Consider the following 20,381-nt stretch of genomic DNA (forward strand, 5'->3'; position numbering starts at 1 on the left):
CCGCTCTGTTTTATGTACCGGGTTTATAGTATTTTGTACTCTTATATATCATGTTCATGAAACTATAGTGAAATTCTCTCATCCGTGGATGTAAGTGGGTTATGCCGAACCACGTAAATATTGTGTCTCTTTGAGTGGTGTGATTTTAATCTTATGTTATTCATCTTGAATATATGTTTTCCGCTGCGTGATCTCTTAACAATATAATTATTAAAAAATTAAAATTATTGTATTTTTTTTTATGTCACATTTTAAAGGAATGAAGTTTTAATTATTATTGAGGAAGGGAAATCAAGAAGACGTCGAGAAATAAATGATGTTATGACATATTATAAATTATTTTATAATTTAGTTTTTTTTATTTATTATTTTAGCTATAACTTATTTAAAATTTTTATTTTTTAATATTGCTATAATGTATTATGATTATTTTTATTGGAACATTAATACTATATTATAATGGCTTACTTAATTAAAATGTTACTTATTTTTAATGGGATTATTTATATAGTTTATATATAAATAATTTAGAGAATGAAGTGAGTTTGGGGAATGCACTCCTCATGTGGTGTTTTTACTTATCGCCCCTCTTAAAAAAATTTAGGGAAAGAGACAAGAAATGAGGACCAAAATCCAGGGTCCGCTTGGGAGTTTCATGGTAGCGGTTATGAGGATAAACCACGTAGCGGTTTTGAGAATAAACTACTTTAGTGGTTTTGATGGGTTTTTAGAAGCGGTTTTTAAAACACTTAATTTGTGCTTGAGAGTTTATTTTCTAGCGGTTCTGACAGTTTTTTAAAATAATAAATTTACATATATGCCCACAAAAATACCCTAACTTTAACCAGTACTTGGGAGTTTTGTTTCTCAATTACAAGGTAAGGGTTTTTTATTTGTTTTCGACTTATTAGTATTTTATAACTTCAAATGTGATAAAGTCTCCTTATCCTTCTTCGCCATTCTTTGCAGCATCTGGAATGATTGAAAAATTGTAGCTCCACTTCTCCAAGAAAGCATTTAGAAATGAGATTTTAATAAACTTTTTCTTTTTGATGATTGCTTAAAATTATTTTATATTTAATATGGTTGGAGACGTGCATAATATGGTTAATTTTTTTTTTTTGGGATATAATTGGGATAATTTTGCAGTGGATATGGTATTTGTGAAATAAAATTTTAAAACCAACCAAAACACCCCGATTTGGGGTGTTTTATAAACCCCTAAAAATTACATTACATTGGTTTTGGGGGGTTTCAAAACCAGTGTATAAAAAATCTGGCAAGTAATGGTTTTAGAACATCTCAAACCTAGTCTAATTACAAATCCCTTAAAACCAGTGAAAAAAAAAAAAACTCCTAAGTAGACTAGATGGGGTGAGGAATGGGGAAGACCTCTCGAACCACCCCATTGCCATCCCTGTGTATTTCCTCTCTGGATGAGAAAATGATGACGTTACACACTTACACTGCAACTTGAAACGTAGAACTATCTCATATCTCTTCATACTTGAATATAAGTAAAATATATGAAGTGAGTTTTTCATTTCTTTTCTTCAATTTTATATTTCTGGGTTTATGTATTTTCTAGTTTCTTGCCTCTTTCATGTAATTGTTTTCTTAAGATTCAACATTAGTATTAGTTTATTTCAAATTCATTCTACACAGCCAATTAAAGTATTTCTTCTAGAGGTATTGGGAGCAGCATCAATGGTCACTAATTCTTAAAGATGATGTTGCTTCACCTGGTGGGTTGGTTGGATTACTATCGCTGATGCTCATGAATGGAAGAAGGGTGAACTTTGTGGGATCGATTTTAATGAATGCCACTTTTTTTTTTGCTGTCCTAGAGCTAATTCATGGTGATTTTCATCTCTTTATTATTAGTTTGAAAATTTGACCACATTTTAAACACCCATAATAATAATGAATGGTTAGAAGAAATAGTGTTGGTATATGTTTCGCTTATCTATTTATTGTTTCTTGAGATGGTAGCTTTCTTTGTAGAAGATTTATTTCTGTACCGCTCTTTCATTTATGACTAAGAAAAAGGAAGTTCTGATATGACTATGTTCTTTGCTTTATGCCTTGCTTGAGGTAGCTGTTTAATTCTGTAACACACATGTTATGCCCAAAACCAGGGCTGACATAAGCTTAAATCAGCAGAAGCCAATCAGAATTCAGGAAGGTTTTCTACCGTCTGGATGCAGCCACGTCCCGCAAGGATGAGAGGGGTAAGGTCATCGCCAGTGAGGCAGGTGAACGCTAGACTTATGAATGGCTAGAAATTGTCCACCTACTGAAGCCCTATGCGATTTAAGGATATCTCTTGTATAGATAACCAATGGGAAGCGGGTTAGGAATTGTACCACACCTGCCCGCATGTAGATTGGTGATTACTAGCTTGAATCCTCCGACTATAAATAGAGGGCTCTGCTCTATTTTACAGGATTGGCTTATCCACTGCACAAAACATATACTATCTCTCTCTCTCTCTCTCTCCCCCCATTTATTTTACTTTCTCTATTGTAATTCAGTTCGCCGAGTGCGACCTGATTGTAATCAACCATTAATATAATCATAGTGGACGTACGATCCGCCTTAGAGCATTCGAACCATTTTAAAAATTTCCACTTGCTTAATCTCTCTTTTTACACTTCCATACCACGTGTGATCTCTAAGTCCGCTCAGCACTTCATACGCGTGAATAGTTGGTGTCAAAATCAAGCATCGACAGTTTGGCGCTAGAAGAAGGGCCTGATTTAGTATTCGCTCTTCATCAGAAACCTTTGACCGTCCTATCCACTAACAAATGGCTCGTGGTTTCGAAACTGAGCGAACCAATATCGACAATGAGGAAATCCCCCAGGTACAGAATGACACTTCTCCTAAAGTGCCGCCAGTCCAGTAGAGTATCATGGCAGATGTTCTTTTAAGCTCGTAACTCGACCTGGTTGTGATGAATTACCTGGAGAGGTTCAACAATACTCTCCAAACGGTTAGCCAGAGGCTAGACCGTTTGGACTGGGTCGTGCCGCCGGAGTCTAACGAGGCGGTGCCGTCGTTGCCAAAGACGCCTACAGGTCGCGCAAAAGCACAGAAAAGGGCAAAGGCCCGAACCACACACATTGTAGTGCATAAAAATACGGGGAAACAAGTGGCAAGCAGTGGACCAGAGGGCTTCGAGGGGCTAGCAAACACCGGTCGTGCAGCGAGTAGAATACCCGTGGCGTTGCGACTGGGTGACATGTTGCAACATGAGCCGTCCCATGCCATGTCGTATGGGCACACCCTTAAAAGTGTAGGGTGGGGAGATTCCCAGCCTTATCAAAATAATGGTCCCAACCATCACTGCCGGGGTAACCCCCACCGTTCGAGGGTCAGTTTTGACCATTGCGAGGGTTAAGAAAACTCCTCGAGCCATTCGCTACCCTCACACAGCTCTAGCCAACATGTGTCAGGGTACACTGGAGCTTCCGACCAAGCAGCAAAAGGGCCCGACCTTCGGTCCTTCCTCAATCGCAACTGTGAGGGTGAGACCCACATTGCGGAAAGTAACCCCCTGATAGCTCCGCTATCTTAGATTGAGGAGTTGTAGCGACAATTGGATCAGCTCAAGGCTCAGCAAAACGAACAGGGTAAGGTCGCTGAGGCATCCCCCTTTTCTCCAGCAATACTAGTCGTCTCTCTCCCATCGAGATTAAGGATGCCCGACATGCGGGTATTGGATGGGAATTCTGATCCGCAAGACCACCTATACGATTTCAATGACCTTATGGAACTCCACCAAGTCTCCGACTTGGCCAAATGCCGCTATTTAGCAGTGACACTAACCGTCCATGCCAAACACTGGTTCAGGTCGCTCCCCGCAGGATCAATATGCTCATGGCAATAAATGAGCTTGTTATTCTTGAGGCACATCCAGGCAAACAGGAAGTTCTCAATGCCATTGAGCTATCTGAGCAATATACAACAGGAGAGGGACGAGTCCCTCAAATCTTATATAGACACGTTTCACCGCGAACTCCACAAAGTGGCTCACACTTTTGAAGAGTCCGTTCGGGCTCTCATTATCGTAGGGGTTCGCCCACAGACTAACTTATGGAAAGAGCTATAATTAGAGGACGATGTTTTCCTCGCTCGTTTCTACGACCTCACCGAGAAGTATCTCCAAATAGAAAATTTTATGGCTACTCTCAATCGCCACAACCCTAGTCCTTCAACCAATGTTCCTGACCGGGGGGAGAACAGTAGAATGGATGATCACGGTTGGGCTAATGACGACCAACGAAAAGGGAAGAAGTAGTGATTTGAGGCCAAAAAGTCTTATGCCCTAGTTCCTCGTTGTGATCGCAACAAAAATCAATACACTCCTCTGAATGCCTCAGTATCGACAATTCTAGATAAATCAGAGGAGGCCAGTTTGCTCAGAGAACTGGAGCCCATGAAGAATCCCCCCTCAGCCGAGAACAACAAAAAGTATTGCTACTATCATCGGGACAATAGGCATCACACTGATGAGTGTGGGGCTCTCAAGCAAACGGTTGAAGACCTCATCAAACAGGGGCACTTTAAGGAGTATGTTGACGGTCTAACTCCCATTCGGAAGAAGGATCAAGAGGAACAAAGGAAGAAGCACCGTGGTCGCAAGGGGCTCTACTGTGTAGGGATCATTTTTTGGGGGCCACACCTCGCAGGGAACTTTTGAGGTGCCTAGGAAAGGTATGCCCGGGAAGCTCCCCATGACCCCTTGAGTGTAATGAGCACGACGCTGCGACCTACTAAGATTTGTAAGAAAGAAGAAATTACCTTCTCTGAAAAAAATGCAGTAGGATTGCATCACCCCCATGATGATGCATTTGTCATCGCGCCTGAAATAGGCCAGTGCGAAGTCCATAGAATGTTGGTCGACAATGGAAGCGTCATGAATATCCTATTTCAGCAAGCCTTCAAAAGAATGCAATTGGACAAGGCAGACCTGAAGCCTGCCTCCTTCCCCTTCTATAGTTTTACCGAGGATCATTTGATTCTTAAGGGAACGATTGCACTCCCCATTACGTTGGGTGAAACCAATGAAGTGACCAAGGTGACAGAGTTCTTAGTAGTGGATTGTCCGTCCGCCTTCAATGGCATCCTGGGACAACCTCTGTTACGGAATTTCATGGCTGTCACCTCTATTTACCATCTGAAGATGAAGTTTTTCACCCCGACGGGGATAGGGGAAGTGTAAGGATCCCAACATGAATCCCACGACTGCTACATAAGGGTAGTCCAGATAGCATGCAAGGGAAAATGAAAGCCAATGAGCGTCCCTAAGTAGGCCATGGCGATAAGAAGAATCAAGCCATGACTTGGACCAGCAGAGGACAACATGGATCCTCGCATCTAAGAGTGCCCTCATAGTGGGCCAGTTGAGGACCTATCTGAGGTATCGATCGATGAAAGCGAGTTGACCAGAGTATTAAGGATTGGGAGTAATCTCAACCCCCAACTCGCCAAAAGCCTGATGAGCTTCCTCAGAGAAAATGTCGATGTTTTTGCATGGACTTACGTCAATATGGTTGGGATCAGCCTGAACATAATATGTCATGCACTAAACATTGACAACATTGTCAACCCAGTCTATCAGAAGAGAAGGGCGATGGACCCTGAAGGCTATGCCGCCTTGAAAAGTGAGGTGGATAAACTCCTCTTGGATAGGTCTATTCAAAAGGCACTTTACCCGAGCTAGGTTGCCAACCCCATCTTGGTAAAGAAGCCCAACGACAAATGGCCAACCTGCGTCAACTTCATCGACCTCAACAAAGCCTGTTCGAAGCATAACTTTCCCCTGCCAAAGATCGATCAGCTCGTTGATGCCACCTCTAGGCACAAGCTGCTGAGCTTTATGGACACCTACTTGGGATACAATCAGATCCCGATGTACGCACCAGACGAAGAGCATACCTTGTTTGTTACGAATTGGGAACTGTATTGTTACAATGTCATGCCTTTCGGCTTAAAGAACGCTGGAGAAACTTACCAGCGGCTGGTCAACCGTATGTTTTCTGAACAGATCGACAAAATGATGGAAGTCTATGTCGATGACATGCTAGTTAAGTCGCATGTCACTTCAGATCACATAACGTAGCTCGCTGAAATGTTTGACGTGCTCCGAAGGTACCGAATGAAGCTCAACTCTCTCAAGTGCTCATTCGGGGTATCCTTAGAAAAGTTCCTAGGGACATGGTTAACCAAGGGGGAATCGAAATCAACCCCGAAAAGATCCAAGCTCTCTTCGATATGAAAAGCCCAAGCAGCAAAAAACAGATTCAAAGCTTGAATGTCAGGATAGCGGCTCTAAGTCGGTTCATATCGAGAGCAACATATCGTTGCTTGGCATTTTTTAATGTGCTTAGGGCCAACAAGAAATTTTAATGGACTCTAGAGTGCGAACATGTCTTTCAGAGTATAAAAGAATACCTCAAAAGACCACTTCTCCTATCCAAGCCTCTTCCTAAGGAAATTCTACTTCTATACTTGTCAGTCTCCCAACATGCGGTCAGTGCTGCTCTCATCCGGGAAGAAGGTAGAGTTCAATGGCCAGTGTATTACACAAGCAAGCGACTGATGGACACTGAGATGCGATATCCAGAAATGAAGCGATTAGCTTATGCCCTGCGGATAGCCTCTTGAAGGCCAAGTTTGGTGCAGCCAAGGGTAATTAGGCTGATGACCTCCTAGAAGTCTTATGGGCATATAAGACAACTTCGAGAACCTCTACTTCAAAAACACCATTCTCGCTAGTGTATGGCTGCGAGGCGATGATTCCAGGGGAAGTAGGAACTGGTTAATTTTGGAGGAAATTGTTCAATGAGGTAGACAATGAAGCACGCTTGCGTGCAAGTTTGGACTTGGTTGAAGAGTACCGCAACAAAGCGCGGTTAAGGATAACTTCCTACCAGCAGCGGGCAAAAAGATTCTTCGACTCCAAGGTCAAGAGAAGAGACTTTCAGGTTGACGACTTGGTTCTGAAAGAAGTCATTCTTGATACAAGGGAACTGAGTGGGGGACTATTGGGACCCAACTGGGAAGGTCCATACCACATCGCAAAGGTAATACGATTTGGGATGTATCACCTTAAAGGGCTTAACGGTTCCGAAGTGCGGCGAGCTTGGAATGCTGAGCATCTTCACCCTTATTATCAGTAATTTCGAGCTCGCTTACAGCTTTGAACATTTCTTTTTACTTGTAAAATTTTCCTTCTTGTAAGTATTGTGAATAAGATTGTTCCGCTTCTTCTCGAAGAAAAACTTGTGTCGTGATCTCAAGTCTTTCTGTTAATAATCTTGTTCTTTATAACATTTTTGCAAGTTCAATGGTCAGATAAGTTATATTTGTTTTGTGAAGTGCTTAAGTTATAAAAGTATTATTGCAAGTGACCAAAGGTTCCTTTAATATGTTGAGAAAATATGTACAAGAGGCGACAAGGAGTTACAAAGGCTAAAAGCTAGGAGAACTACAAGAACATAAAAGAGAGTGATCATTGGTATTCATTTCTAGGCCCCCTGGGACCGACCTCCTAATCCTCTGGACTATAGTCAACCTTTGGATCGTCCGCAGATCTTCGAGAATATTCGACTAATCATCTTCTGGAGGAGTTTCCTGTTCCTCTTGCTGTTTGGCCTCTTTAGCCTGAAGCATGGAAACAAGGATGGACTGGTATTCATCCGAAAGGTCATAGATGTCCATCTCCAGGTTCCTCGGCCGCAAGCTGTAAATGGCTTGTATTTCCCAATGAGCAGCCTTCCTCTCGAACTCGAGACTCTGTTGCTTCATCTGCTCGGTTAATGAAGCGACTTGCCCATGAGACAGATCGAGGTCCGCCTCCATCGTCCTTTTCTGCTTCTTAGAATCCTCCCACAACTAAGCTCGATCCTCCTCCGTCGCCTTCGCACGATTGGTGTGTAAGTGTATATTAGTGTATGCCCTAGAAACCATTCGTGTTGTCGGTTTCAGAGCATTTTGTCTCGTATCTATATATCATAAATAATAGAAGAAAGAGTTCTTCAATTCATATATATAAATTGCTTCTTTTATTCAGTCATGCATTTAAAATAAAGTACGTATATGTCATTTAATCGGTAAATGAATTATCAAAAAGGTTCCCTACGGAAGCAATATAATTTGGGCAACTATATTGCATAATAGGCATATTGGATGTTTCGAAAGATATCATGAGTTGATATAAGTATGGATGACGATGATAGTCATGTTACTAGGGCATTGGTATGGCTTAGCGGTTGGTGAACTGTTTTTCAAACGTGACCGAATAACGATAAATCACTTTGAAAAGCATGTAGTCAATGATTTATCGTTTGGTTATATTAGTGCACGATGTAGTCCTTTGACCTGAGACATTGTGGTCGGATCTGATACAGATGCGTATGGTTCATACGGTGTATAAGTACGAGACTAGTCATGTTTCGTATGAAAACGCCTATTTGGTCATGCGTTGTTCATATGCAGAAACGAATGATGGTCAAGAAGGGATCCATTGACTTAGAAATATAGGATCAGGAGTACCACTAACTCCATCTGGATTCGAGTTCCTGGAAGAACGTCGATAAATGTCAGAAATCAGAATCTCTGGCCAGAGTCTATTATTAGTTATACAAAAGCAAGTTCGTGATGATAAGTTTTGGACATATTGATCGATGATTCGATAGAAGATCGAGTTTAGGATTTTGACGTTCCATGAATTCGTACTCGATCAAGATATATCAATAGAGGGACTTTACCTACATGGTACATATGATCTGAAATGGGTTCGATAAAGTATTTCTTCATTGTGGTTTAGGGACTATGGCATATTGCTAGATGTTTACCATAGTCGTTGGGCCTCCGAACAGGTTTCCAGATTCATCCAGAACTGGCTCACAGCTAATCCATGGTAGACCTACATGGTCACACCAATAGCCATGAGAAGTTAGAGAAGGATGAGAGAGAGAAATGATTATCTGAAAAGGGCTAGCACCTTCTGAGGGTAATGCCGGGATTTCTATGGTAATAGTTACATAGAAAATTGTTTGTGACATTTTAAGGGTTAAAATGGTCAAGCAATAATTAATTGTATTTAATTATTATATCTTAAAGCGTTAAGATAAATGAGATGAATTAAAATAACCTTTTAATAGTTAAAGGGCAAAAGAGTAAACTTATGGGTTGTTAATGTAAACTAGTTTAGTTTACATGGGCCCTTGAATAATATTGATTATTCAAAGGGCAAATTAATAAATGCTTGGGCTCCTTTAAAATAAGATTTTATTGAGGCATGCAAGTGAAAAACAAGTAATTACAAAATGGCTCATGTATATATAAATGCAAATGGTTGCATTTTAGGTTAAGGATTCATTTTGTTCACTCAAGAGAAAAACAATCTCTCTCTCTTAGGGTTTGGCAACTCTCTCATTCTCTCAAAGTGGTGTTAAAGTGTGGAGGATTCATCCTTTTGGATCTTGGCTTCATCAAACTTAAGCAAAGGAGAAGGTATAATGTTTTCAAGCTTTATTTGAAAATTTTGAATCTTATTAATCTAGCTTTTTACATGCTTTCAATCAACATTTTCCGCCACCTCTTCATGGTATTCTTTCAAATGGTATCAGAGCTTAAAAGCTCCTTGCATGTTGGTTTTGAGCAAAAGTCATGTTATTCCATGTGTTCACATGTTCATCATACATGGTTGAGTTTGCATGTTAGTGCTTTGGTTCAAAAATGAGTTTTCCATCCCAACTCTTTACATGCATGTCTCGGCCACACCTAGATCAAAGGTAAATGTTTATTTTCCATGTCATTCTCATGTGTTTTGAATGATAGTAATGTTGATAATGAGCATGCCTTTGTATTGAATGAGTTGTTAGTTGGGATAAGCATGTTTGATGCATGTATATGATTTGGCCATCTCATTTCCTTTGTGAAAATTTGTTTTTCATCTTGCTCTAATATGATTAGATGTGTTAAAATGTGATTTAAAGTATGCTTGGATGATGGTTATTGCATGAGATGTATTGAGAACTACATGCATGTGTATGTTATGGCTTTCTTCTTTGTCATGTTCAGCCATGACTATTTTTGTCATAAAAATTTGTCATCTCATTCATGCTTTGATGAATAATGTTTTGGGAAATGTTGCATGATGATTTATTTATAGAAATAATCATGCATGTTCATTTTCATGACTTTGATTAAATTGTTTATGCTTTGACATGCTAAAAGTGTTATCCTTTAATTTGATTAAAGTTTATTTTTTTTTTTTTTTTTTTAAATGTTGCAAGTGTTTAGTGGTGGAAAATAATGTTGGCATAAAGTTATGGATTATTAATTCATGTGATGAATTGTGATATTATGTATACATGATGATGGTAATTTTAATGTATGATATTTAATTTGATTAAATTATCATATAATGCATTATTGCATGACATTAATTATTATATTTTTGAAATGTAATAATTTGTTTTTTTTTTTTTGAATAGTTTCAAAAATTGATGATGCAAGATGATATGATTGTCTTTGAGAAGATAAATGTGTTATAAAAAATATTACTTTATTTAAAGTAACTTGTGTCATAGAATGATTATCCTTGAAGTAATAAAACTCATTTATTTATGTCATGCATGACTTTTGTGAAAAGTATTGAAATGATATTAATAATTAAATAATAAAATCATTATTATATCTTTGGGTGGAATATGACAAAAGTGTTTATGTAATAATTCCCTTGAAATGTGTAATTGTTGCTGCCCCAAAATTATGATTAAGTTACCACATGCATATATATAATATCTATTAATATATATATTTTTTAAATTGTTTATATTCATGCCTTTAAATAATTGTTTATTATATTTGGTATGAATGTTTAATATTTATTTATGTGATGGATGAATATTGGATTAGAGGGTTGATCATGGGCGCCATTTAGTTTTCAAAATATTCAAAAGTGTTTGTAATATTCTTTTATTAAATGACTTGTAATAATTAAATTTTATTTATTTATTTTAATTGGGCCTACGTGCCTAAGATCCAATTTGTAATTGAATCGGCTGGACGGGAACCCAAAGAGCATCCGGATGACGATCCAATCAAAGATATAGGATTAGGGTAAATAGTTTACCTTTAGGATGTATTTTCGAAAAACCCCATGGTCAACCCACATGCTTTAATTTATGCATATATGTGATATGTATGGATAGTTAGTTAAACATGGCATGCTAAAAATTAATTAACTAAGGTTAAACCTAAATCTCCCCAAATTAAAATTATTAAATCCAAGTCTCACATTGTGGGATAACTAAATTCTTTAATATAAATTTTAATACCCCAAGATATCTATTATGTGAGGGATATGGTTTTTATATCATAGAATTAAGTTGATCTTGTTCTTGGATGAATATTTGCACCTTGACCAAGATTTCTATTATGTGAGGACATGATGAAAATGTCATCCTAAGAAAGCACAATGGTTCAGATTTAACTAGCCTATGTTAGTGTATATTAGTGTATGCCCTAGAAACCATCCGTGTTGTCGGTTTCAGAGCATTTTGTCTTGTATCTATATATCATAAATAATAGAAGAAAGAGTTCTTCAATTCATATATATAAATTGCTTCATTTATTCAATTATGCATTGAAAATAAAGTACATATATGAATTGTCCAGATGATTCATTTAATCGGTAAATAAATTATCAAAAGGGTTCCCTACGAAAGCAATATAATTTGGGCAATTATATTGCATAGTAGGCATATTGGATGTTTCCAAAAGATATCATGAGTTGATATAAGTACGGATGACGATGATAGTCATGTCACTGGGGCATTGGTATGGATTAGCGGTTGGTGAACTGTTTTTCGAACGTGACCGAATAACGATAAATCACTTGTAAAAGCATGTGGTCAATAATTTATCGTTTGGTTATATTAGTGCACGATGTAGTCCTTTGACCTGAGACATTGTGGTCGGATCTGATACGGATACATATGGTTCATACGGTGTATAAGTACTAGACTAGTCATGTTTCGTATGAAAAAGCCTATTTGGTCATGCGTTGTTCATATGCGGAAACGAACGATGGTCAAGAAGGGATCCATTGATCGGAAATATAGGATTAGGAGTACCGCTGGCTCTATCCAGATTTGAGTTCCTGGTCGAATATCGATAAATGTCGAAAATCAGAATCTCTGGCTAGAGTCTATTATTAGTCATACAAAAGGAAGTTTGTGATGACGAGTTCTGGACATATTGATCGACGATTCGGTAGAGGATCGAGTTTAGGATTTTGACGTTCCATGAATCCGTGCTCGATCAGGATATATCAATAGAGGGACTTTCCCTGCATGATACATATGATCTAAAATGTGTTGGATGAAATATTTCTTCATCGTGGTTTAGGGACTATGGCACATTGCTAGATGTTTACTATAGTCGTTGGGCCTTCGGACAGGTTTCCAGATTCATCTAGAATCGGCTCACGGCTAATCCACGGTGGACTTACATGGTCATACTAATAGCCTTGAGAAGTTGGAGAAGGATGACAGTGAGAAATGATTATCTGAAGAGGGCTAGCACCTTCCGAGGGTAATGACGAGATTTCCATGGTAATAGTTACATAGAAAATTGGTTGTGACATTTTAAGGGTTAAAATGGTCAAGCAATAATTAATTATATTTAATTATTATATCTTAAAGCGTTAAGATTAATGAGATGAGCGAAAATAACCTTTTAATAGTTAAAGTGTAAAAGGGTAAATTTATGGGTTGTTAATGTAAACTAGTTTAGTTTACATAAACCCTTGAATAATATTGATTATTCAAAGGGTAAAATAATAAATTCGTGGGCTCCTTTTGAAATAAGATTTTATTGGGGCATGGAAATGAAAAACAACTAATTGCAAAAATTGCCCAAGTATATATAAATGCAAATGGTTGCATTTTAGTTCATTATTCACTTTGTTCACTCAAAAAAAAAAAAAAAAAAAAATAATTAAAAAAAAAAACTAAAATCTCTCTCTCTAAGCCATGGCCACTCTCTAACTCTCTCAAGGCGGTGTTAAAGTGTGGAGGTCTCATTATTTTGAGTCTTGGCTTCATCAACCTTAAGCAAATGAGAAGGTATAAGTTTCTTACATTTGGTTTGAAATTTTTGTATCCTATGCATCCAACATTTCATGCTTTCAATCTTCATTTCCGCCACTCTTCATGCATGTTGTTCTTACAGCATAGGGTACCAAGAATTCTATTATGTGAGGTATCCAAAGCTAGGACAAGGAATATAAATCAAATCTTATATAGTGATATAAAAGGAAAATAGTTTCCTACTTATTAGACTTAATTAACCAAGAATTCTATTATGTGAGGTTAATTGAATTTAATAAGAAATTAATTCCCCACTAAGAAATTTAATCCAACGAAAATTTCCGGATCCTATTTAAGGGAGTGTAGGACTCGAATAAAATAGTGGGAGCTAATTTGATTATGCAATAAAAGGTTTAAAAGATTACAAGACACTAATAAAATTATTTTTCTTTGCAGTTTCATCTTTGTGATATATAATAAAAAATGGCCAACAATGTTCTCCTAAAGATACTGGATAACAACATGTTAACTGGACCCAACCTTAAGGATTGGCTAAGAAATCTCAAAATTGTTCTAGATTTCGAAAGGATTGCTTATGTCCTGGAAGCACCTCTTCGACTTGATATTGGACCGGATGCTTCACAAGCTGAGCTTAATGCTTTTGAAAAGTGGAGAGAGGATAGTAGGAGGGCTAGAAATGACATGCTAGCCTCAATGAATAGAGAACTTTAAACTAAGCATGAAAAGGTTTCGAATGCTTATGATATCCTTATAGCTCTACAAGAGTTGTACAGCGAAAATCCAAGAGTGGTTGAGTATGAGTTATGTGCATCCCTCTTTAGCATGAAGTTGAGGGAAAGGGTACCTCCAGATGATCATACTATTAAGATGATCAATGGATTAGGTCGATTGGATGGATATTGGTTGGTCATGCCAGACCGCCTCAAAGTGAATTTGATTATATAATCACTTCCTTCAAGTTATACACCATTTATAACTAAATACAATCTCAATAGGATTGAGCGAAACCTCTCTAAATTGTTAAATAAGCATCAATAATTTTACAGACAGAATGTGAAAGGAAAAGGACATGAGGATGTCTTTGCCGCCTCCACCAGTAGGGCCAATAAAAGACCCAAAAAGCAACAAAAGAAAGGTCCAAAAGTTGGACCCAAGAATAAGAGTTTCAAGAAGCCATCGGTGAAGGCAAAGAAGGCCAATGCAAAGGGAAAATGTTTCCACTGTGGAGTAGATGGACACTGAAAGAGGAACTGTCCTCAATACCTGAATAGTCTGAGGAAAGGCAAAGGAAAAGTAGGTACGAACCAATGTCTTATGATTGAATATGAATTAAGTGTTAATTCAGATAGTCATTCCTATCTTGGAGAGTATAAGTGAAAACCAGGTACGAACCAATGTCTTATGATTGAATATGAATTAAGTGTTAATTCAGATAGTCATTCCTGGATATTAGATTCAACAGCAACATCTCATGTTTGTATGTCTTTGCAGGTACTTCAGAATAGTTTTAAGGTGACAAAGGGCGATGTCATTTTAAGGATGGCAAATGGGGCACAATTTGTAGCCGAGGCCCTGGGGGCTTGCCCAATAAGACTACCTTAAGGGCATGTTTTGAATTTATTTAAAGTATTATACTTTGAAAAAGCCACTAGAAACATCATTTCTATTTCTGCTTTGTGTAAAGCAGGTTACTATGTACTTTTTAATAGAAATGAATGTTCAATACATTTTGGAAATGTTTTAGCTGGTAAATCTATGAATACAAATGGTTTGTATGTCTTAAAACTAAATGATTATGCTTCAATCAATACCATTTCTAATAAAAGAACTCGTTCTGAATCAAATCCTAAAATTTTATGGCATCATAGATTGGGTCATATAGGAGAGAGAAGATTAGTACAACTTGGAGAAAGTGGGATCATAAACATATTGGGTTTTGAACCCTATCCAACCTGTGAATCATTTCTCCAAGGAAAGATGACCAAGTCTCTCTTTAAGAGTAAAGGAGAGCGAGCTAAAGAACTATTAGGACTCATACATACAGATGTGTGTGGACTATTTAGTACTTTAGCCAGGGGAGGATTTGAATACTTCATTACCTTTACAGATGATATGTCATGATATGGGTATTTGTATTTAATGAAATACAAATCTGAATCCTTTGAAAAATTTAGAGAATTCAAGAATGAAGTAGAAAATCAAACTGGAAAGAGTATTAAAATACTACGATTAGATCGTGGGGGTGAAACTTGAGTACAAAATTTCAGGAGTTCTTAAGAGAAAATGGGATCATCTCACAATTGACTCCTCCCTATACACCCTAGCTTAATGGAGTGTTTGAAAGGAGAAATCATACCCTATTAGATATGGTATGATCAATGGTAAGTTTTACAAACTTGCCAATGTCTGTGTGGGGGTACGCTTTCCAGAGCGCTGTGCACATCCTTAATAGGGTCTTGTCTAAAACTGTCCATAAAACACCATATGAGATATGGTATGGAAAACGTCCAAGTCTGAATTATATGAAGATTTGGGGCTATCCAACTTATGTTAAATTAGTTAAATCTGATAAGCTGGATGTTAAATCCGAGAAGGGTCGGTTCATTAGATATCCTAAAGATAGTTTAGATTATTACTTCTACTTCCCAAGTGATCAAAGAGTTTGGATCAGTAGAAACGTGCGCTTCCTCGAGAACAAGTTCTTGGAGGAAGACGGTGTTGGAAGAAATATTGAACTCAAGGAAGAGTTTAAAGAGCCAAGAACCAAGATTGCTGAAGTTAGAACGTCCACTCAGTGAACCTTAGTATTAGATACTATGGTTCTAGTGCGAAAGTCTTCTAGAATATCAAAACCTCTAGAAAGATGCGGGTTCCTACATGAGCAAGATTTTGAATCTTACTTAGTGGAAGTAGATGATCATGGTGATGATCCTAGAAGCTACGAAGAAGCAATACTTGATAGAGATTCAGGAAAATGGCTAGAAGCGATGGATTTTGAGATATAATCAATGCATACCAATCAAGTATGGTCACTTGTGGATCCACCAGAGGGAATAGTTCCTATAGGTTGCAAATGAGTTTACAAGGATGGGGAGGTAGAGACCTTCAATGCTCGACTAATGGCGAAAGGTTATACTTAGAAACAAGGACTGGATTATGAGGAAACCTTCTCACCTGTAGCTATGATTAAATCCATCTATATAATGCTAGCCATCGCAGCATACCATGATTATGAAATTTGGCAGATGGATGTTAAAACAACTTTCCTTAATAAGTTTATTGAGGAAAACATCTATATGGAACAACCGATAGGTTTTGTATCCCCTGCTGAAAAACATAAGGTATGCAAATTGCATCGATCCATTTATGGATTGAAGCAAGCTTCAAAAAGCTGGAACATTCGATTTGACGACATAATCAAATCATTTGGTTTTGTCAAGAATCCAGATGAGCCTTGTGTATACAAATGGGTTAAAGATCATGCCATAACGTTTCTCATATTATATGTAGATGACATACTTTTGATGGGAAATGACATAGGCATGATGACAGAGGTTAAAGTTTGATTGGCCAAAACCTTCTTGATGAAAGACTTAGGAGAAGCGACCTATGTCCTTGGCATTCATGTCTATAGAGATAGAATGAAAATGGTAATTGGATTATCCTAGAAATTGTACATAGAGAAAATGCTAAAAAGATTTAGCATGGAGAACTCTAAGAGAAGTCTCTTGCTCTTCACTCACGATCTTTATCTTTCCACGGAGATGGGTTAAAAGATCGATGAAGAGCGGTAGTAGATGCGTAATGTGCCTTATGTGTCTACCGTAGGCAGCTTAATGCACGCAATGTTATGTACAAGATTGACCTGATACAACTTATGCTATAAGTGTTACGAGCAGATATCAGTCAAATCCAGGGGAGAAACATTAGCCGGTTGTAAAATTGATCCTTAAGTACTTGAGAAGAACTAAGGATCTAGTTTTGAGTTATGGGTGTTCAGAGTTAAACATTCAAGGATACTGATCATAGAAAGTCTACGTCAAAGTACATTTTTATATGTAATGGAGATGCTATTAGTTGGAAAAGTTTCAAACAGACAACCACATCAGACTCCACTACAGAAGCTAAATACATTGCTGCTTCAGAAGCAACAAAGGAGGTTGTTTGGATGCGAAAGTTTGTAATTGAACTTGGTGTGGTTCTGAACATGGCTTACCCAATAAACATGTTCTGTGACAATACTAGAGCTATTGCACAGGCAAAGGAACCAAGGGTACACTGAAAATCCAAACACATTCAACGCAAGTATCACATTTTGAGAGAATTCGTTGGAGCTAGAAAGATTATAATTCTGAAGACACCTTCAGTAAAAAATGTAGCTGATCCACTAACTAAGGTGATGACACTAAAGCAAGTGGACCATCATCTTAAGAAGATGGGTATGAGATACAACATCGAATGACTTTAGTGCAAGTGGGAGTTTTTGAGTGTATATTAGTGTATGCCTTAGAAACCATTCGTGTTGTCGGTTTCAGAGCATTTTGTCTTGCATCAATATATCATAAATAATAGAAGAAAGAGTTCTTCAATTCATATATATAAATTGCTTCCTTTATTCAGTGATGCATTTAAAACAAAGTATGTATATGAATTGTCCAGATGATTCATTTAATCGGTAAATGAATTATCAAAAGGTTCCCTACAGAAGCAATATAATTTGGGCAACTATTTTGCGTAGTAGGCATACTGGATGCTTCCGAAAGATATCATAAGTTGATATAAGTATGGATGACAATGATAGTCATGTCACTAGGGCATTAGTATGGATTAGCAGTTGGTGAACTATTTTTCGAACATGACTGAATAACAACAAATCACTTGGAAAAACATGTAGTCAATGATTTATCGTTTGGTTATATCAGTGCACGATGTAGTCCTTTGACTTGAGACATTATGGTCGGATCCGATACAGATGCGTATGTTTCATACGGTTTATAAGTACGAGACTAGTCATGTTTCGTATGATAAAGCCTAATTGGTCATGCGTTGTTCATACGCGGAAACGAACGATGGTCAAGAAAGGATCCATTGACTCGAAAATAAGGATCAGGAGTACCGCTAACTCTATCTGGATTCGAGTTCTTGGTCGAACGTGGATAAATGTCAGAAATCAGAATCTCTGGCCAGAGTCTATTATTAGTCATACGAAAGCAAGTTTGTGATGATAAGTTCCAGACATATTGATCGATGATTTGGTAGAAGATCGAGTTTAGGATTTTGACGTTCCATGAATCCGTACTTGATCAGGATATTTCAATGGAGGGACTTTACCTGCATAGTACATATGATCTGAAATGGGTTTGATGAAGTATTTCTTTATCATGGTTTAAGGACTATAGCACATTGCTAGATGTTTACCATAGTTGTTAGGTCTCCGGACAGGTTTCCAGATTCATCTAGAATCGGCTCACGACTAATCCATGGTAGACCTACATGGTTACACCAATAGCCTTGAGAAGTTAGAGAAGGATAAGAGAGAGAGAAATGATTATCCAAAGAGGGCTAGCACCTTCCAAGGGTAATGACGGGATTTCTATGGTAATAGTTACATACAGAATTATTTGTGACATTTTAAGGGTTAAAATGGTCAAGCAATAATTAATTGTATTTAATTATTATATCTTAAAGTGTTAAGATAAATGAGATGAACTAAAATAACCTTTTAATAGTTAGAGGGCAAAAGGGTAAACTTATGGATTGTTAATGTAAACTAGTTTAGTTTACATGGGCCCTTGAATAATATTTATTATTCAAAGGGCAAATTAATAAATGCTTGGGCTCCTTTTAAAATAAGATTTTATTGGGGCATGCAAGTGAAAAATAACTAATTACAAAATGGCCCATGTATATATAAATGCAAATGGTTGCATTTTAGGTTAAGGATTCATTTTGTTCACTCAAGAGAAAAACAATCTCTCTCTCTTAGGGTTCGGCCAATCTCTCATTCTTTCAAGATGGTGTTAAAGTGTGGAGGATTCTTCCTTTTGAATCTTGGCTTCATCAAACTTGAGCAAAAGAGAAGGTATAATGTTTTCAAGCTTTATTTGAAAATTTTGAATCCTATTAATCCAACTCTTTACATGCTTTCAATCAACATTTTCCACCACTTCTTCATGGTATTCTTTCATGGTGCTCACCATTAGCTATTTCTCTCTCTCTCGCTCATCTTCTTGGTGAGTCTTGCCATCATCCGTTGGAGCTCCTTGTTGTCCCCATCTCTCTTTTCGAGCTCAGCCTTCTAAAATTCGGTAGACCGAAGTGCAAAATCTCTCTCTACCAAGTATTGATCCGTCTGGATGCGAGCCGTTTTAGTCTCTACATCCATGGTCGCAAGGTCCTGCTTCAGCTTGGCATTCTCCTTCTTCAGCTTGTGGAGTTTGCTAGCAGAGTCCATATTGATCTTCTATTGGGCCACAGTCAAGGCGAGCAGAGACTGCATGGGAAAAGAGACAAAAGTTAGTTTCCTTTCCTCAAAATCATAAAAAGCTAAGGAAGTTCTCAAAGGGAACATGTCGTTTTACCTGACTGCACAGCTGGAGCACGGTAGCCACCAGATCGGTAGGTCAAGAAGCCACGAGCTCCTCGATGGTCATGGCAAGCTAGCATTCCAGTAGGGTGTACATTACTGGCTGCAAGTGCTTCGATAATTGCCCTAGGGAATCCAGTATGGACAGGTCTGGTCTCGAGGGGGTAGGTACATCTTCGACTTGTTGTTTGCTCGCTCTCTTCTAGGCAACCGTGGTTGCTCCCGCTCCCTTGCGCGAGCTCCTAGGGCCTTCAAAGTGCGACCCATCGAGGGCACTCCCGAGTGAGTGATGGGGTAAGGCTAAGTTCTTTCCGGTAGCATCTCGAAGCCCTCTAGCTTCGACTCTGTTTCCTCCTTGGCGTTTAGTTGTTTCTTTTTCTTGGTCTTATGACCCATGCTTTTCTGTTTCGTGGTATTAGTAGCCAGGAGCGGAGAAGCTTCTTCCCATCTCTCTATGGGTTGTCGACTTTCAGCACCAATATGTATCCCTCCTGTGGGAATGGCATCGGGGGTCGCTTTGGCTAGCTCAGTCGGGTTGACCGGAGGGAATACAAACCCCCCAGCCTTTGTCGATGGCTTCGGAACCCTTGGTGGCATCGTCGTTGCAGGCCATGAAAATGTGTTAGCAAAAAAGTCATCCTTGGTACAAGGCTAAAAGTTCT

Source organism: Pistacia vera, unplaced genomic scaffold (assembly GCF_008641045.1).
Source record: "Pistacia vera cultivar Batoury unplaced genomic scaffold, PisVer_v2 Contig522, whole genome shotgun sequence".
NCBI classification, from domain to species: domain Eukaryota; kingdom Viridiplantae; phylum Streptophyta; class Magnoliopsida; order Sapindales; family Anacardiaceae; genus Pistacia; species Pistacia vera.